The sequence below is a fragment of the Tupaia chinensis genome, unplaced genomic scaffold (genome assembly GCF_000334495.1).
Source record: "Tupaia chinensis unplaced genomic scaffold, TupChi_1.0 Scaffold000066_1, whole genome shotgun sequence".
In the NCBI taxonomy this organism is placed as follows: Eukaryota; Metazoa; Chordata; class Mammalia; order Scandentia; family Tupaiidae; genus Tupaia; species Tupaia belangeri.
In genome coordinates this window covers 1448185-1468834 of record NW_006159525.1, presented here as the reverse complement: position 1 = coordinate 1468834, position 20650 = coordinate 1448185, and the positions used below count along the sequence as shown (strand labels likewise).

Sequence of the window (20650 nt, the reverse complement as noted above, 5' to 3'; positions counted from 1 at the left end):
AGGGAAAGAACTCAGGGCTCCCTCCCTGACAAGGGTCAGGATTAGTCTCCTGGAGCTGCTGTAAAAGGAGCAGCTTAAACCACAGACACCAGACGCTAGTCTCCTCACGGCCTTGGGGCCAGAGGCGCAGAATCCAGGTGTGCCAGGAAGGAGGGGAGGGCGTGCCTCGGGTTCGGAAGACAGCATGTCCACAGGGACAGGGCAACAACATCTGGAGAAGTGACACAGTCCAGGTCACAGGAACGAGAGAGGCCTCGATCACTGGCAGGACAAGAGGCAGGAGGGCAACTGCAGTGGCCTGGGAAGGGCTTCCACTTCCTTGAGACCTTGGGTGACCGTTCCAGTTGCAATGGGGAGCCAGTGAAGGCTTAAAATCCAAGGAGTGACAGGTCTCACCCAGATCTGGGAAGGGTGACAGTCTGAAAATGAAAGGTGCCCCTACGAGCCAAGAAGCAGGCGGGGGCTGTGGCTTTTAACAAGGCAGACGGTAGGGCAGGCCATGTACTCACAGTGGGAACGGAAGACACAGCGTGGGCCTAACTGGCCGTAGGAGGTGCACGGGAGGGTTCTCGATGGTTCCTGGAGGCAGCTCTGGGAAGCGAGTAAGTACATGGAGGGTCCAATCATTCAAGAGGAGATGAAGACCGAAGGCAAGGCCGCCTGCTCGGCACAAGGCAGGACGAGGTGAGGAGGCCTGACGGAAGTGGTGAGGGTCTGGAGGGCTCCATGGATGCGGTGAACAGCAGTGCACAGCGACAAGGAAGAGGCCGCCAGGCAGCACTGCGAGGCCAACTGCGTGTGGAACCCATAAACGTGAGCAGCACGGACTGGCGTGCGATGGCGCATCCCCCACCGTGCTCGGCAGCTGGGTCGGGGCAGCAGGGCTGGGGCTGGGGCTGGGGCTGGGTTGGCCGAGCCAGGGTGGCAGAGCATGTCAGAAGACAGGAAATGGAGGGTAGTGCTGGGGAAGGGCTGCAGGGTGGGACGAGCCAGGGCCAGCTGAGGAAGACTGGGAAGTGAAGCCGGTGGGCCATGGGGACTGTGGGCCAGAGGCTCCAAGGGCAGGAGGGCCCAGGGTGGCAGAGGAGAGCCAAGGGCGTGCCGTGCAGGAGAGCAGAAGGCCGTCTTTGGGATTCTGGTTCTGGGCTTGACTCACATATCGGGCACTCAGAAACTGGGAGAATTAATGAACAAACAGAAGAAACTGTGTCACATGCCTGGCCCTCGGCAGAACGGAACGGAAGAACATATAGAAGAAAGCGCGCAGATGGGTGAGCGCCAGCGACAGGAGAGAAGGGACACGACAGCTCTCGTATCTGAAAACGCCTCTTGGTCCTGTCACAGTTTAATGGCTGCAAGTGACACTTTGTACATTTTTTCTCAAGGTTTTTGCCATAGGGTGTGCTCACCAGAGAGACAGAGAAAGGGAAAGTGAGAAATCGCTCCCCAGAGGGGATGGCCACGCCATAATCCCTTCTCCTCTACTCTCCTCTCAGGAGTTCGGGCACATATGCACACATGCCCAGTATGATTTTCAAGCCGCCAGATCCAGGACTCGAACCCTGGTTGGCCATGTGGGAGTCCAGTGTCTTAAGTACCAAACCACCTGGAGGCCCTAAGAGCTTACACTTATAGAAAGTTCCGATTCTGGGAGAAATACAAGCCAGACTTTTAGGGTTTCCTGAAAAGAATGGAATGGGAGTGGCACAGCATCAAGGACCGAATATGTCCGCCCTCCATGGAAAGTCGCCCCGTGATGGCACACGTAGAGATGGCGCAAAGCTATTTGTTGCAGCAACTCTGAACTGGAAAAGACTAGAAATACCCCAAATATCCTACAGTAAACTATGTTCCATCCCCCAGTGGAAAACTGCGCTGCAGGAATGGGGACCGAAGCAGCGCCCCAAGACAGCGATGGCCTGAGGCCCGGGCACAGCCCAGGGAGAAACGAGACACCATGCAGTAGCCTGAGGGGAGGAGAGACAGGTGCAGAGCACAAGCACACGTCTGACGGCTGTCTGCACGGCTGCACACGCGTGTGTAAGGCAAGAACAAGCCAAAACCCAAACGAAACGGCTACCTAGAGGGGAGGACAGGCAGGGAGACAGGGATGGAAGGCAGGCTTCTCTGGCTGTACTCAGCTTTAGCGGCTGGACTCTGGAACTGAGTAAACATTTTAAATAATTATAAATCAAAATCAAATCAAGTGCTAAAGCAGCTCCTAAAAATAAAAGGCAAATGAAAGCAAATGGGCATTAACTGTGCATGGAATTAGTAGCCGGACCACAAAGAGAACACAGCAACAGAACGCGAGTGTGGCCTAAAAACAAGGGATCGCAAAGAAATCGAAGCTACATTCAGCAGTCCTACCACACCGTTGATAATGACACCGGGACTGGTATTTTTAGATACACACATACACATTAATGTCTTTCAGAAGCAAGATTTATAGTGTGTAAGAAAAGAGAGAAAAGTATCAAATCATAGAAGCAAAAGCCATATAATCCCAAATTTGAGTTGAAAATATCCATTAAAATTCATGAGATATTTCCACGGGAAAAAACTTGCTCTGTCAGTAGAAGCACCAGTCAGTCTTGCAGCAATGAGCACACCTACCACTCAGCCTTCTGGCTCCTTCTTATTGTTTCCCTCGTGAAGGGGCCGGGGATCCTTGGAGAAATGGTCAACCCATGTAGAGTAGGCCCTCAAACTCCACGAGGCCATGTCAGAAAGACGGCAGAGCCAACATGAAGGGCTCCCACTCGTTGGAGTTGGGACAATTTAATCACCAAAGAGCAGTTGGACCCATTATGTTTCACACAGGAAGGGCCATCACTCGGGAGGCTGGAAGTCGCATGAGGCCCCAGATTGGATCTGGGCCAACCTGAACATTCCAAGGCCGGTTGCCCACCCCTGTAGTCCTAGCCAGCTGGGAAGCTGAGGCAGGAAGACAATGACAGCAAACCCCTGTCCAGAATATCTGTCTGTCTCTCTCCCCACCCCCCTTCTCAACCATAAAAGAGTAAGAAAAAAAAAAAAGTGACAATGGATTGAAACATACCAAATATGTTACAAATTCAGGAGATCATCGTAACACTCAAAAAAACCTTAAAAACCTAATTATAACCTTTGCAAATTATTAGGACATCAACTAACTATTCAGGAAACTGGCAAAGAGAGGGAAATTACACCATTTCGTCCTATCTTTCCTCCGCAAACAGGATATGGGAGCTCATGAAAACTGGACAGGAGCTCTTCACAGAAGACTCCAGCCATCCAGACCATGCAGGAATGGTGGGATCAGCGTGTCAGAATGTCAGAACTTCGAGGGAAGCACTGGATCCGGGCAATGTCAGTGGCGGCTCCCAGGCTAATGGGGAACTCCGGATGGAAGTGCAAGGCCGACAACACCTGAATCCGGTTACCAAACTCAACATCGGGAAAAGCTAACCACCCAGAGTTTGTGTTTCCTGACCTGGTGCGACAGGAACACACAGTACCATCTCCCTAAAACCTGAGGCCAATGGAAGCTCTTGACCTAACCAAGAGTTTACAGGAACCACCGGAGAGTGGGACATCGGGACACTACGGAGAAGCAATCACCCGCCCCAAACCTGGGAAATTCCAGAGGACCCATGGCCTGCTCGGCTCAGCAAATGCAATTCCCTGCCAGGAGGAAAAGGGAAGGGACAATTGTCATCAATTAAGAGACGGAAGAGACACGGCAGCCAAAGCAGCGGTCGGACTCTGCATTCTTATTCGAACAGTCCATTTACTAAGAACACATTAGTGGGAAAACTGGGGATATTTGACCAATGGCAGATGTGAGATGATATTAAGAAACTATTGATAACATGTGTACTTGTAATAATAAGTTGTCATTTTTTAAAAAGGAGTATTCCCTAGAGAGCAATACAAAGTATTTCATTTGAAATGATATGGTGCCTGGGTAAGAGAAATGAAAAAAGATTGGTCACATGTTGACGATGGCTCACACTGGGTGAACGGTATGTGGGCATTCATTTTAATAGTCTCTCTACTGCTGTGTGTATTTGAAATTTTCCATAATAAAAAGTAAAAAAAAAAAAGAAATTTCTCAGATGAAAAGAACGAGCGCTGTCTTGTCTCCCTAACGCAATTACAGGAACCGGGCAGGACAGGCCTTCTGTTCGTAAATACTCTAAGAAGCTGCTTTCGGAATTATGAAGATCATCTAAAATAAAAGTTAAACACATTTTCTAAAAATATCTTAAGATTACAATTGTTCAAACCTGATTGTTTGGACCTGTAAGGTGCCTCACCACGATGGGTATGAGGTATTCAGAGAACACCATGGGAAAACTGCATCGATTTCCTTGCAAAAAAAATGGCAATAGGAGGAATCTGCTCCATCAGCTCAGTCCGCACTGTGGGCTCTGCAGGAATGACAAGAAAGAAAGAAAGAAAGAATGAATGAATCATAATAAGGATAAGCCAAGCATCTTATATATAGTATATACTGATAGTTTCTAGCTCTTCTTCCTAAAATTCTTCATCAAGGAAATTGGACAAATGTAGTTTAAAAATCATTTCCCATTTAGAGCATTTATGCTAGACAGGCCTAAAGAGCTAATAAGCTCTAAGCAATATAGAAACATAAGCAGAGCGAGTGACAGCTCTATTATAACGAGCTGCACAGAACCGAGGAGGGGACACAGTCCGCAAGCCGGGCCCGCGTCCAAAAGCCATTACCACTAACGGCTTCCACGCAGACCTATGGGCTGTACTTACTTAAATTCCAGCCAGAATGTGTACGTTATAAATAATTCTCTCGTAAGTGCACTCCCCACAATCCAGGCATCCCAATTATTTCTAAGGCAAAGCATTAAACAAAAGAGCGGCCCCAGCCCACTGCAGCACATTAAGTCTGGCGCAGATATGGAATTGCTGCGGCACCATGAGTGGTGGCTCACTTACGACGGGAATCCATTTCAAGATTCAAACATCCAAGATTTAAACATCCACTTGGGCCTTTTCAAAAGCATTGTGTCAAATTCAGATGAATATTTTAAGCTAATATGGGAGCTATGCAGAGAGCTTAATTTTCTATTTTCAGTTATAATCATCAAATTCTAAGCCCTCAGATTTCTGAAACTTTCTGAAGCTGCTCACTGTTCATTATGCATGGGGTACGGGGGCTGCGGAGCAGCTGTCAGTTTGGGCAGCCCCACCAATCACTCATTTTACTCATCTCTACTGTGTGATGGGGGATGGGCCGCAATGTCACAGTGCCTGTGGACAGCAATGTGCTCTCCTTCCAGAATAGCCATCAAGGACCGATAAGAGAGAGAAAAATCAAGATTGGCCTACAAAGGTCACAGGGGAGGAAGACTAGTGACTGACGTTCGTTTTGATTTGCTATTTCTTAGCCACCAGTAGTCAAACAACACTCAACACGAAGGCCTACCTGCCAGGGTCACAGCACTGGCCGTCATTAGTCACCCTACTTTTCCAGGACAATTGGAGTCATATTCAAACAAGATGCCCATTCATGACAAAATCCATTCATGCTTAAGATGATGATTAAAGTTTACCAATTAATAAACAGGTTTTTTAGATTAGCTACCATGATTACATATCATTTCTTAGAAATGCACAAGGGTGGGCCAGCCCCTGGCACAGTGGTTAAGGTGGCTAACTCTCGCCTGGCCAGCTACATGGTTGAGTACTGGACCAGTGGCTTGAAAAACATGCCAGCGGTGTGTGTCCATGCCAAAACGCCCCAAAGGAGGGAGGGACGGAGAGAAGGAACTGGAGCAGGACTGCTCCCCGGGGTGGGGCTGGGTGGTGCTTCCTCACTTTCTTGAGTGAAAACAGTCATGGCAGAAGTTTTAACTCCACCTTCAACACCGAAAACTGAGATTCTATTTAAACTACCCTTTGATTTCTCACAACCATTAATTTATGTAATGTTCTAAGTTAGTCCCAAAATACCATCATTACCAATATACTTGCATGTATATGTAATATTTTTTATATATCACACAACTGGCATAAAAATGATGACTATCTACACATCATACATGTATGACAAATGCCCTACATGACTATCCACAGTGACTACGTACGAGTCACACAAATGTTTACTGGTACACACCACGCGTATGTGTAAGCGTGCATTAAACTGTACGCCCCGGGCTCACATACAACGTAGACGCACAGCCACGTGTATGTGTAAGCGTGCATTAAACTGTACACCCCGGGCTCACATACAACGTAGACGCACAGCCGTACACCTATCTGTCTGCTGTCTGTCTGTCTCTCCCCAGCGAGCACATGCACTCTGGCAAATTTAAAGAAATGATATGCGTGAGTGAAAGTGAAACAGCACACTAGTTGCACAGACCTGGGTCTCCTGACATCTGACTACGACCTCCATTACTGTCAGGAAGTCCTCTTCATTGTTCCCGGAGTCCCGGAAGATGTCGAGGCACCCTGTGGCGATAATCTGACAATGGAGACAAGATGTGATGCCCACAGTTATTCAGACAGCACTAATGGCAGCAGCGAAGGTCTGCATACTGTGCTACAAGCAGGTAATGCCACCATAGAGCAAAAGATAGCCAGCAACCTCTGTCCAGGACGACAGGCGAGCAAGGCACATCGCAGATGGCCATCCCAAGACGGATCAAAATCCTGTAGAAACTGGGGCCGGCTCAGGGGTGCAGTGACCTGGTGGCTTGGGGAATGGTGGCGACGCACTGCCCAGGAGCTGAATCCGCCTGGCGACCTCAGCTCACGTACCCAGCCCAGCCAGACCAAAACATGCCAGGCACGTGAACGAGGCTCTGGATCCACCGGGCGGAGGGCTGGAGGGGGAGAGGTGTGCCCAGACTGTGCAGACGGCACCCCTCCTTGTACCTCCCCGCGTGCATGTGTGCTCTAGCGTGAGGAAGGAAAACCCAGGGAGTGAGGCGCTTGTGTCCAGTCTGGCTTAGGGTTTGAGACTGGCCAACTGAGAGAGGGGAAAGCTTCCTGCTTTTCTGACAGATTCTTCAGGCCTAGAGAGACAAAGGGGAAAATGTCATACCAGTGGGAAGGGACAAGTGATCAGCAAAGGCAGAAGGAAAGGCCCCAAAGAGGCACCCGGTGGTCTTTGCGAAAACAGAAGGAGGAACTACAGGTGAAGAGCCTAGGGGAAAGTAGAAACGAGACGCTGCTCCCACTCGACACTGCCCTGACTTTCCCACCCTCCTATGCTGACCTCCGACCCCACCACATAAGGCTGGTCTTAAGGGGCATGAGGAGAGCGGCTGGGAAGACCCCATCCCAGTCTAGGAGCCAGAGGCCAGGGGTACTGTGGGTGGTGGCAGTTACCAAAAGGAAAGACACCATCTGGCCCATGGGGCCTGCCCGCGCTGGGAGCTGAGTCAGCCTGCATTGAGGACCCGGCGCCGACTCGGCAAAGGCAAGGCCAGGAAGCTCCCCAAACGAGGGCAGGCAATAAAGGGCCTAAGAACAAGCAGGCACTCCCAGCAGAGGACACCCCGGCCACCAGCAGAGGACACCCTGGCCACCAGCGGAGAAAAACGTGACTCCTACTGCAGGACCAAGGGCCTAGATCCCACCCAAAGTGTGATCTGAGCTCCTGAAGGCACATGACAGAGAAACGTGGGGTCTCATTTCGGCTCACGCTGAGAGGACGCTACACTGCTCTTCTGATCGGAGGACGGGGCACCCTGAAGGTGTAGGGACAGCCCAAAGATGGACCCACAAGCCTGGGAGGCCAGCACGGCCTTAGACATGTAGAGAAAGCAGAAAACGTGCAGACTCTCTCACACCAGCCTGCGTGCGTACTCGCCCTCCCTCTCACATAGAAAAAAAGAAAAACACTTTAGTTTAACGTGAAAAATAAAAGGATAGAGGAGCTGGACGGTGGGACAGAAGTAACACAAGTGGACCCACACGGGAATGGTTCTATGGTTCTGCGTTCGAATCCCAGGAACTCCCTGGGCAGGCCAGTTGCGTGTGCACTCCAGGTGGACTCAGATCAGGGTGGGTCATGGCAGAAGACCTGAGGGGCCTGCGTGACTCTCTTGCTCTCTTTCTCAGAAGAAATAGATAAACTTCTCTTTAAAAAATTAAAAGAACAAAAAAGATATATTAGCAATGGGCAAAAGAAATCTGGAGTAGCTGTACTCATATCAGATAAAGTCAGCTTTAGAGCAGAGTACCACCAAGGAGAGACAAGCCACCGACCAGTGGAAAGTACCCGACAAAAATCTTGTACCCAGAATATATGCATGAATCTTACTCTCTTACGTTCAATAATGAGACAGTCTCATTTTTAAAAATATATTCGTACTAGCCCAAAGTCGGAAACAACCTAAAGACCCACCAACTGATGACTGGACAAACAATGAGATACCCATTCAATATTATTCAGCAACAGAAAGGAATGAAGTGCTAATACGTACTACACTGAGAGTGAGCCTTAAAAACATCTCACTAAGTGATAAAAGAAGCCAGACTAAAACAAAACAAAACAAAAACAAAAAACAAACATATATTACATAATTACATTTCTATAAAACGTCTAGAATAGGCCAATCAACGGAGACAAAACAGCTTGGTGGTAGCCTAGGGCTGGGGACTTGTGGGTGATGGCTGCTGAAGGGAACAGGATTTCTCTTGGGATGATAAAGATATTTCAAAGTCATCGTGAAAATGCTGCACAATTTGTAGACGTGCTCAACACCATCAACTTGTACACTTTAAACTGGCAAATTACATGACATGCAAGGTAAACTTTATTAAAGTTGTTACTTGTTTTTAAAAAGTGCAAAAGATTTTACTGACTGCACGAAAGAAAATAAACAGTCAAGAAATACAAGGAAAATTTTCAAATTTATATGTCTTCAGGAAAACACAAATGACATTGGACCTAAAAGACACCCCCTTACCCTTGTGACCAAGATCAGTGTTGCCTGTACATGACAAGTTGTGCTGACTTCCTGGAACTCCTGACATGGTTCTCCGAAAGACGCCGGTCACCTCTGGAGTATTCCCTCCCCAAATCCAAACCCTCAGACCCACTGTGAGAAAATATCAGAAAGACCCAATTTGAGAGGCATCCTACATAATACCTGAGCATTGTTCTTCGAAACTATCAAGGTCACGAAAGACAAAGAGAGACCAACAAACAGACTGGAGGAGCCAGAGGAGACAGGATACCTGAATGCAACAGGAGCTCTGGATGGTAGGCCAGGGCAGAGGATCGTCTATGGGAGACGTGGAGTCCAAACAAGACCTGTGGTTTAGTGCATACCCTGAACCAAGCCAATGACAGCGGATGCCTGTGAGACACAACAAGGCGGGGTTTCTTGCCCTTGGCACAGTGACTTTTTCTTTCTTTCTCTTCTTTTTTTTTTTTTTTTTGCTATAGGGTGTGTGTGTGCTTGCCAGAAAGAGAGAGACAGAGAGACAGAAAGTGAGACATCACTCCCCAGGGGGGATGGCCACGCCACAATTCCTTCTCCTCCATTCTCCTCTTGGGATCTTGGGCATGCACTCACATGCGCCTGGCGTGAGTTTAAGCCACCGGGTCCAGGACTTGAACCGTGGTCGACTACATGGAAGTCTAGCGACACAGCCGTTACGCTACCTGCTGGTCCCGACACAGTGACATTTTGGAGTTCTGTGGGGACTGTTGTGTGCAACCCCCGCCTTTCCCCACCAGATGTCAGTAGTATCCTCCACCCCCCCAGGATGTGATAACCTTGTCTCTAGAGTTGTCGAGGTCCCTTGGGGGCAAATTTAGCCCTGGTTGAAAGCCACCGCATTAAAGGTATAAGGGAATCTGTGTAGGGTCTCTGCAAGTCTTCTGTAAATCTAAAATTATTTCAAAGTATAAAGTTAAAAGCCAAAATGCAAAAATTTAAAAATAAAGAGCTTCGATGACACAATATTACGAGCATTAGAAGAACTAAAATTGTCATGACAATATCTAGTGCTGACAGAGATCCACAGGGACACACAGACATTGCTGTGGGCAGCAGACAGCACAGGTGATTAGGAAAAGGGGCCAGCAGTGCCTCCACAAAGCTACGTGACAGGTGTGCGGTCATTACTCTCAGCCATTGCACTCAAGCATTTCTTCAAACGTAATGAAAGCACATGTCCACACACAATGAGGTTAGCGCAAATGTTCACATACGCATTCCTCCTAACAGCCACAAAATAAAGACTTCCCAGAGCCCTTCAAGGGCTGAATGGAGCGTACACAGAATGCAGAATGGCCACGGAAGGAATATCACTTAGCAATTAGAAGGAACAAGCTACTGATAGCACGGATGACCCTCTAATGTGTTTTGCTAAGGAAAGAGCTTAGGCGTGAAGACCACATGCTGTAAGATTCCATTTACATGAAATGCTAGAGGAGGCAAAACCTGAAAATGTCAGAATCCAGGTTAGTGGCTGCCTGGGCCCATGGTGGTGGGGGAGGGAGAGGCTGATTACCAAGGGGTGACAAGTGACCTTGTCCGGTGACGGAAATGCCCAGTCTGGCCTGTGCTGACGACAGTACCACTGCATCAATTTACCTACACTCACGCCACCGGACGCTTAAAGTGGGTGAGTTTTATTACATGTAAGATGTGCTTCGATAAAGCCGTTTTAAACAAAGACATGGATGGGGAGACAGTCAGGGTGCTCAGCAGTGGCCTGTGGGACCCTGTGGGGCTCCTAAAGTCAGGGGCTGGCCTGTCTCTGTCTGCTCCCCCAAGCCACCAACAAGGCAGAAACAACGTTGTACATACCACTTCTGGCCATGTGCGCATCCAAAAAATTAGCTGATGTCCAAACCGCACCTTAATTTGCAGTAAAAGACTCACAATCTGAAATTCAAAGAGGCAGTCCCTGGGCCCAGGATCCTATAAGAAGAAATCCATCACCTCCAGCCTGTCCACGGGGAGACTTATGCCCCCCATTGGGATGAAAGGTTGTGATCCGACAGCCAAAAGGCTTGGGAAAGTCTAAATGGATGCTACAGAGTCACCGGGCCACGTTTGTGTCGGCCTCTCCCGGGAACTCAGACAACTGAGATCCTCAGTCTGCTTCCGGGGTCCCAGAGCAGAGACACAAACCTGTATCCAGCCCCACGTGGCCCCGACGGCCGCACCCTCTTACAGAGAGAGGAAAGGGCTAGGAGAAGGCCCTGGAGCAGGGACAAGCCCGCCACGTGGAGAATGGGAGAGAGCTCAAGATTCCAAGTGTGCTCTGGGACCAAGAGCAGGCAAACCTGGCCGCTCCACGGGGACCTGACCTGCCATGGCTGAGCAGAGCCAGGACGCCTCAGCCACCTCCTCACTGTCAGCGGTGGTGAGGTGAGAGGAGGGTGCTCCAGGAGATGAACGGCCGGCCTCAGGAGAGCGTCCCGAACATTCAGCACACCATGGACACAGGGTCACAGCATGGTCCTCGGCACGTGGGTGTGCCCTCCTGTGCACCGGCCCTTAGCATCACAACATAAGCAAAGACCGTGAACAACCTCGATGTCTGTCCCAGAGGGCACCGTAAATACGTTACGATATACCAATGCCTTGGCATACTACACAACTTTTTTTAAAAAATTGTTATAGGGTGTGTACACTTGCCAGAAAGAGACCTAGAAAGAGAGGGACTGTGAAAAAGCACTCCCCTCATCAGGAGGCGATGGCCACACCACGCTCCCTTCCCCACTCTCCTCTCAGGATTTTAGGCACGCACATACATGTGCTCAGTATGGTTTTCAAGCTGCCGGATTCGGGACTCAAACCGCACAGTTGGCCACGTGAAATTCAGCCTCCTTAACCACCATGCCACGAGTTGGCCCCTATATAAGCATTTTAAAAAGTACCTCTATGGCCCAGCTGCATGGCCAACCACAAGTCTCAATGCCAAGCCAACCTGATACACACTGCGCTCATGTACCTAGACCCTGAGGAGCTGCAGGACGAGGGGACAGAGACCCTGCAGCAAGCAGCCATCTGTCTGTCTGTCTGTCTCAGAAACAAATCAAAGAAATTTGCAAAGTACTTCTAGACAGACACTAAGTTAGAAGGATGTCCGTGATACCTTACATAAGAAGGCGAGGCGAAGAGCCGGCGTACAGTACGAGCCCATGAATTCACCTCTGTGCTGGAACACCTGCATGCACAAGCGCATTCCTGTCTGCCTGCGCCTACTCAGGAAAAGGTCTGGACGGGGGACACCAGGTTATTCGCGGCTGTCACCAAGTCTGGGCGGAGGTGGGAGGGAAACTCAGACTCCTCACATTGCTCAGTCTTTCAGAGGAACTCATGTGTTACTTTTGTAGCTTTTTTTAACACAAAAAGAGGATGGCTGAATTGTACAGGGCGGCATAACCGACGTTCCCTGAAAACACGACCACAGGAACAGGGCTTCGTGCCTGTGCCTTCTCTCCTCATCCACTCACTCAGTTACAGTCACGTGCTGAGTCCAGCTAGCTCCGACTCAGAGCAAGCTCGGAACACAGGGCAGAGCCAGGCCCAGACCCTGCCCTTAGGAAAGCCAAACCTCAATCTCTGAAATAACTAGAGAAATTGATAACCTTTTAGCAATAATTATCTAGGTGAAAAAAGAGAAAGCCACAAAGCAGCAGGATGTAAAGGGAGCCACAGTACAGATCCCACAGACAATAAAAACACTTCCGTTTTCCAACCCATAATGAGATAACAGATCTAAATAGTGACTATTTCTGGGACCAGCAGTTGGCGTAATGGCTATGTCGCTGGACTCCCATGTTGTCGACCATGGTTCGAGTCCCAGACCTGGTGGCTTAAACTCACACCAGGGGTGTGTGTGTGCACGCTCAAGATCCTGAGAAGAGAACAGAGAAGGGATTGTGATGTGGCCATCCCCCCAGGGGATAACTTCTCACTTTCTGTCTCTCTGTCTCTGTCTTTCTGGCGAGTATATGCGCCCTATAGCAAAAACCTCTCTATAAATAAACAAATAAATAAATAGTGACTATTTCTGACCATTAAAATCATTAGAAAAAGACTTGGTGAGGATTTTTTAATGAAAGAATAAAACACTTGAGCCTACTATTCAATATTAATATGTCTAAAAATGGAAAAGAAGACATTGTTTGGGACCAGCAGTTAGCATAATGGCTATGTTGCTGAACTCCCATGTAGATGACCATGGTTCGAATCCCGGACCCAGTGGCTTATACTCAACACCCCAGGCGCATGTGCGTGCATGTCCAAGATCCTGAGAAGAGAATGGAGGGGAAGGGATTGCGGGGCAGCCATCCCCCCTGGGGAATGATATCTCGCTTTCTGTCTCTCTGGCTCTCTGGTGGGTGCATGCGCCCTGTAACAAAAATCTACCCCCCCCCAAGATATTGTTTTGTTTCATGATGTTTTGTCATTAAGGTATATACAAAACAACATATGAAATACTGTTTAAAGAAAATTGAAGCGGATTCTAATCAATTCTCCAAATGTGACACTCAGTTTACAGAAAGAAAAGAGAATAAATTATTCCACAAGGATAATGACCAGGGCCAGCAGGTGACATAGTGGTTAAAGTTCTAGATTCCCAAATGGCCGTCCATGGCTCAAGCCCTGGAACCAGTGGCTTGAAAATCACTGGGTGCATGTGCACATGTACCCAAGATGCCAAGAAAAGAATGGAGGAGAATGGATAATGGATTGTGGTATGGCCATTCCTATGTGGTGTGGTACACATGCCCAATGGCAAAAACCTATAAAAGAATTTTTTTTTACATAATAATGACACCAAATCAAAATATAGAAAATTCTACAAGACAAAGACCTCTTTCGAAAAAAGAAAAAAAGAAAAAAAAAAAAAAAGGACCAGCAGTTGGCGTAATGACTATGTCACTGGACTCCCATGTAGTCAACTGTGGTTCAGGTCCCGGACCCAGTGGCTTAAACTCATGCTGGGTGCATGTGCATGTGTGCCCAAGATCCCGAAAGGAGAATGGAGGAGAAGGGACTGCGGTGTGGCCATCCACCCAGGGAGAGATTTCTCGCTTTCTGTCTCTCTCTGGCTTTCTGGTGAGTACACACGCCCTATAGCAAAAACTTCTCAAAAAAAAAAAAAAAAGACTAAGACCTCTTTAAGGTCAAAAGGGAAAAAAAAAACATGAACAAAAAGAGACTTAAGAGATATGTCTACCTAATGAAATGTGTGGATGTTATTTGGATTGTGATTCAACAAACCAACCATGTTAAAAGGCATTTTTGAGCTAGGGAAAACTGAACATAGATTGGTAGACCAAATGACATCATTATTAATTTTGTCGAATGTGATAATGATACTCCAGTTAGATTTACTGGAAGTCCTTAACTGGATAAAATAGGATGTTTCAGATTTCCTTTAAAACACACCAGCAAAAAAAACCCACGAAACCTTATAGAGAACGTAATCAAATTTTATTGGGACATTAAATGAAAACATATGGCATGCTTATAGATTGGCAGTATAAATATTGTAAAAAGAACAGTACTCTCCAAAATTTAACTATAGATTCAATGCAAACCCAATCGAAATTCAAACAGATGGTCCACCTTGTTTTGTTAGAACCAGATAAGCTCGATTTAAATGCACATGGGAGAGCGCAATAGACAAATACTGTGCGTTGGAAACTGGGTCCCCGTTAGCTGACTGTGGTTCGAACATAGGCCCTGACGGCTTGAAAAACATGCTGGGCATGTATGTGCAGGTCCAAATCCTGATGGGATGGGGAAATGGTGGAAAAAGGTGTGCACTGTGGCCACACCCACCGAGGGTTTTCTCTCTCTCAGGCAAGCACATGTGCCCTCTGGTAGTAAACAAAATAAAATAAAATTTGCATGGGAATGCAAAAGATCAAGAATTACAAGTCATGTCAAAGAAAACCAAGGTGGGGAGCCTCGCTCTATCAAAATCAAGACAGCATAAATTGGCCCAAGTATGGTGGCACACAGACAGTGCCATGGCTTGGGAGACCAGAAGCCACATGGGAGTCACGGGTTCAATTCCTGGGCAGCCCTGACTGCAGTTGTGTCTATAACCCTGGCTAATCAGGAGGTGGGGCGGGAGGATATGACAAAGCCAGAGCCTGTCAAAATAGCAACCTCTGCCTCAATTCCTTTTCCTTTCTTGTTTTTCTCCCTCCTGACTCTCTCAGGCAGGAGGCAGACTTACTATAAACCTCCAGTAATCAATACCAAACAGTGCAGTATGGCTGGGAGCAGACAGGCCACGGAAAGAGAGGGTTCAGACACACACTGTTCATAAACAGTCTGAGTGACAAAGGAGGTGGGACTCGGGACCAGAGGGGAAAGGACATGCTTTGATAAATGGTAGTGTGACAACCAGGAAAATGAATCTGGACCTATCTTTCACCATAAACAGAACTTAATTTCAGATAGATCATAGAACAATCTGTTAAGGGAAGGGGGCAAGCTTTCAGAGCAATATAAAAGAAGAGAAAAGGCAGCTTCAAAACACACTAAGTACAAAGGAAAACACAGACAAATTTAAGTACATTAGCAGAATAAAGAGCTTGTGGTCACTCAAAGAATTAATACATAAGTTACAACAAGAGGGAAGATGTTTACCATCCATAACTAACAAACGTTGGAACTCTAAAATATACACAGAACTCCTACAACTCAGTAAGAATAGGACAGACAATCCGTCTTTTCCTTACCCCTCTAACAAAAGATCTGAACAGGTTCTTTACAAAAAAGAAATACAGATACCTAACAAATATCAATACACGGGCCAGCAGGTAGCGTGGAGGTTAAGGTGGCTGGATCTCACATGGCCATCTACACAGTTCGAGTCGTGGACCTGGTAGCTTGAAAAACACAAGTGGACCGGCAGGTGGCTCGGAAGTTAAAGTACCAGAGTCAACATGGCTGACCACAGTTTGAGCCCTGGGCCCAACAACTTGAAAATTACACCAGGCAAGTGCATGCGTGCCCAAAATCCCAAGAGGAAATGGAAAAGGGATTGTGGCATCGCCATCCCTATGAGGGGTGATTTCTCACTTTCCCTCTCTCCGTCTCTCTCTGTCAAGTGTACATGTCCTCTGGCAAAAACTTAAAGAAAAAAATTTTTAAACACAATTTTTAAAAAGAGAGATTTTAATTTTTAAAGGAGAAAAACTGGCAATGTCAACAGATACAGAAGAAGTATTGTATAAAATTCAGCCCTCAATAATGATTTTAAAAATTCTTAGTAAACCAACTTTATTTTATAGAATAAGTGACCTATACCTTTTAAAAGTGTCAGTTTCATGAGAGGCAGAGAAAGGCCGAGAAGACTGGGTTAAAGGAGACGAACGCAGGGGCCAGCAGACGGCATAACGGTTATGGTGCTGCCACACAGTCGCCACGGTGCGAGGACTGGGCCTGGGACTTGAAACTTACGCCGGGCATGTGTGCGTGTGTGCCCAAAATCCTGAGAGGAGAATGGAGGAGAAGGGGTTACGGCGTGGCCATCCCCCCATGGGTTTCTTGCTTTCTGTCTCTCTGTCTCTCTCTGTCTCTCTCTGTCTCTCCGGCAAGTGCACACACCCTATAGCAAAAATTTCTCTCTAAAAAAACCAGACTAACGCAACACAAAACTGAAGTCAACGCATGACGCTAATGGATTCTGCACCTAAGAACCGGACAGCCAAAGGCTGACATAACGGACATTAGGCGGGCGGTCGACAACACTGCATTACAGTCTGTGCATTAAGGGGCCAGCCGGCTCCCCAGGCAGCAGCACCACGGGCCACGTGCAGGAAGCCGGGCCCCACATAGCCACACTCAGACTGGATAAAATAGGATGTTTCAGATTTCCTTTAAAACACACCAGCAAAAAAAACCCACGAAACCTTATAGAGAACGTAATCAAATTTTATTGGGACATTAAATGAAAACATATGGCATGCTTATAGATTGGCAGTATAAATATTGTAAAAAGAACAGTACTCTCCAAAATTTAACTATAGATTCAATGCAAACCCAATCGAAATTCAAACAGATGGTCCACCTTGTTTTGTTAGAACCAGATAAGCTCGATTTAAATGCACATGGGAGAGCGCAATAGACAAATACTGTGCGTTGGAAACTGGGTCCCCGTTAGCTGACTGTGGTTCGAACATAGGCCCTGACGGCTTGAAAAACATGCTGGGCATGTATGTGCAGGTCCAAATCCTGATGGGATGGGGAAATGGTGGAAAAAGGTGTGCACTGTGGCCACACCCACCGAGGGTTTTCTCTCTCTCAGGCAAGCACATGTGCCCTCTGGTAGTAAACAAAATAAAATAAAATTTGCATGGGAATGCAAAAGATCAAGAATTACAAGTCATGTCAAAGAAAACCAAGGTGGGGAGCCTCGCTCTATCAAAATCAAGACAGCATAAATTGGCCCAAGTATGGTGGCACACAGACAGTGCCATGGCTTGGGAGACCAGAAGCCACATGGGAGTCACGGGTTCAATTCCTGGGCAGCCCTGACTGCAGTTGTGTCTATAACCCTGGCTAATCAGGAGGTGGGGCGGGAGGATATGACAAAGCCAGAGCCTGTCAAAATAGCAACCTCTGCCTCAATTCCTTTTCCTTTCTTGTTTTTCTCCCTCCTGACTCTCTCAGGCAGGAGGCAGACTTACTATAAACCTCCAGTAATCAATACCAAACAGTGCAGTATGGCTGGGAGCAGACAGGCCACGGAAAGAGAGGGTTCAGACACACACTGTTCATAAACAGTCTGAGTGACAAAGGAGGTGGGACTCGGGACCAGAGGGGAAAGGACATGCTTTGATAAATGGTAGTGTGACAACCAGGAAAATGAATCTGGACCTATCTTTCACCATAAACAGAACTTAATTTCAGATAGATCATAGAACAATCTGTTAAGGGAAGGGGGCAAGCTTTCAGAGCAATATAAAAGAAGAGAAAAGGCAGCTTCAAAACACACTAAGTACAAAGGAAAACACAGACAAATTTAAGTACATTAGCAGAATAAAGAGCTTGTGGTCACTCAAAGAATTAATACATAAGTTACAACAAGAGGGAAGATGTTTACCATCCATAACTAACAAACGTTGGAACTCTAAAATATACACAGAACTCCTACAACTCAGTAAGAATAGGACAGACAATCCGTCTTTTCCTTACCCCTCTAACAAAAGATCTGAACAGGTTCTTTACAAAAAAGAAATACAGATACCTAACAAATATCAATACACGGGCCAGCAGGTAGCGTGGAGGTTAAGGTGGCTGGATCTCACATGGCCATCTACACAGTTCGAGTCGTGGACCTGGTAGCTTGAAAAACACAAGTGGACCGGCAGGTGGCTCGGAAGTTAAAGTACCAGAGTCAACATGGCTGACCACAGTTTGAGCCCTGGGCCCAACAACTTGAAAATTACACCAGGCAAGTGCATGCGTGCCCAAAATCCCAAGAGGAAATGGAAAAGGGATTGTGGCATCGCCATCCCTATGAGGGGTGATTTCTCACTTTCCCTCTCTCCGTCTCTCTCTGTCAAGTGTACATGTCCTCTGGCAAAAACTTAAAGAAAAAAATTTTTAAACACAATTTTTAAAAAGAGAGATTTTAATTTTTAAAGGAGAAAAACTGGCAATCTCAACAGATACAGAAGAAGTATTGTATAAAATTCAGCCCTCAATAATGATTTTAAAAATTCTTAGTAAACCAACTTTATTTTATAGAATAAGTGACCTATACCTTTTAAAAGTGTCAGTTTCATGAGAGGCAGAGAAAGGCCGAGAAGACTGGGTTAAAGGAGACGAACGCAGGGGCCAGCAGACGGCATAACGGTTATGGTGCTGCCACACAGTCGCCACGGTGCGAGGACTGGGCCTGGGACTTGAAACTTACGCCGGGCATGTGTGCGTGTGTGCCCAAAATCCTGAGAGGAGAATGGAGGAGAAGGGGTTACGGCGTGGCCATCCCCCCATGGGTTTCTTGCTTTCTGTCTCTCTGTCTCTCTCTGTCTCTCTCTGTCTCTCCGGCAAGTGCACACACCCTATAGCAAAAATTTCTCTCTAAAAAAACCAGACTAACGCAACACAAAACTGAAGTCAACGCATGACGCTAATGGATTCTGCACCTAAGAACCGGACAGCCAAAGGCTGACATAACGGACATTAGGCGGGCGGTCGACAACACTGCATTACAGTCTGTGCATTAAGGGGCCAGCCGGCTCCCCAGGCAGCAGCACCACGGGCCACGTGCAGGAAGCCGGGTCCCACATAGCCACACTCAGACTCCTGCCGTGGCCGCCAGTGGCCGGAATGCTCAGATACGCGTGCGTGCATGTTCACACCCTGACCTGACAGAGAAACGGAGGGAAAGGACTGCAGCGTGGCCACGCCTCACTGGGGGAGGGGGAGGCTTTATCGCTCGCTCGCTCTCTCTCTCTCTCTCTCTCTCTCTCTCCCAGTAGCACACGTTTACTGGCAATTTTAAAAACTGCTATTAGGTGACAGTACTCACAGATAAATTTCCTGACTCTGATCATTGCACAGTGAGGTGAGTGGCGAGTGTCCTTGCTTTTAAAAATACCCACTAAAGTACTTAGGGAAAGCAATGCGATGCCTGCAGCTTACTCCACAGCTGGTTCCAATACGATGTGAAACAGAAGAGAGGGTGAGGAAGCAACCTGGCAAAGTAATGCATCCGAATCAAGAATATTTAAACATTTTCTGCCATTCTTGAAACTTTTTCAGTGTGAAGTTACTTCTTCTAAATTATTATTTATTTAATTTTATTCATTATCATTATTATTTTTTTTAATTGACCAGAGAGAAACAGAGAGAGAGGGAAAGTGGGAAAGCAAGTCGCTGGGTCTTGGACTCAAACCGCGATCAGACACGTGGGAATCAGCACCTCAACCACCACGCCACCTGCTGGCCCCGTGAAGCTAACTTGTAAATATTTCCAAATAATCTCTTAGCAAACCAGAAATACAAAGAAATATATAAACTAAAGAGGTAAACTTTCTAATAAAGGCTAAATTACTAAAAATATAAAGCAAGATAGAAAAGAAAAAATAAAAGAATCTTTTTCTGCAAACAGTGCCATTATATGTTTAAAGTCCAAAAGAATCCATAACACAGTAAAATAAATGAACTTACCATAATCAATAAGACAAAATAAAATTAATTCTATTTTCATATATAATAATTAGAAGAAAGTTTAGGAAATGATACAATGTATATAACATTAAAAATATATAGCATTAAAAATTCCAATACATAGAACTCTAACAAGATATAGCTCTCTACAACAGAAAACTATGTATGACAGTTTTAGAGTTATCTGCATACACACACAAAAAACAAAATGGAAGACTAAATAATGTAAGAATGTTAATTCTTTACCAATTGACTCATAGGTTCAATAAAATTCCAATGAAAATCCAGCCGGTCATTTTTTTCTAGAAACTGATGAACTGATACTAAAATATATTTGGAGATGCAAAGGGACCTGGTCAAGCAAACTCGAAGAACAAAGTAGGAGGACTTCCCATGATCCCAAGCTTGGACGGTAGCGTCACCCACGCAGGCAGTGGGTGCTGGTGCAGTGACTGGCAGAAGCAGACTGGAAACCCAGGTGTCACAGCCCCAGCGGGAGA

At 46.8% G+C, this 20650-nt stretch overlaps 1 long non-coding RNA gene across 1 annotated transcript in view; it reads right to left on the bottom strand.

Annotated features, from left to right (window-relative positions):
- The window catches only part of LOC114005113 (uncharacterized), a 63163-nt gene that overhangs the window by 13398 nt on the left and 29115 nt on the right, over window positions 1–20650 (bottom strand). Inside the window, exon 2 of the long non-coding RNA XR_003547019.1 lies at window positions 4272–4415. This is a non-coding gene — a long non-coding RNA (uncharacterized LOC114005113). The remainder of the gene's footprint in view (window positions 1–4271; window positions 4416–20650) is intronic.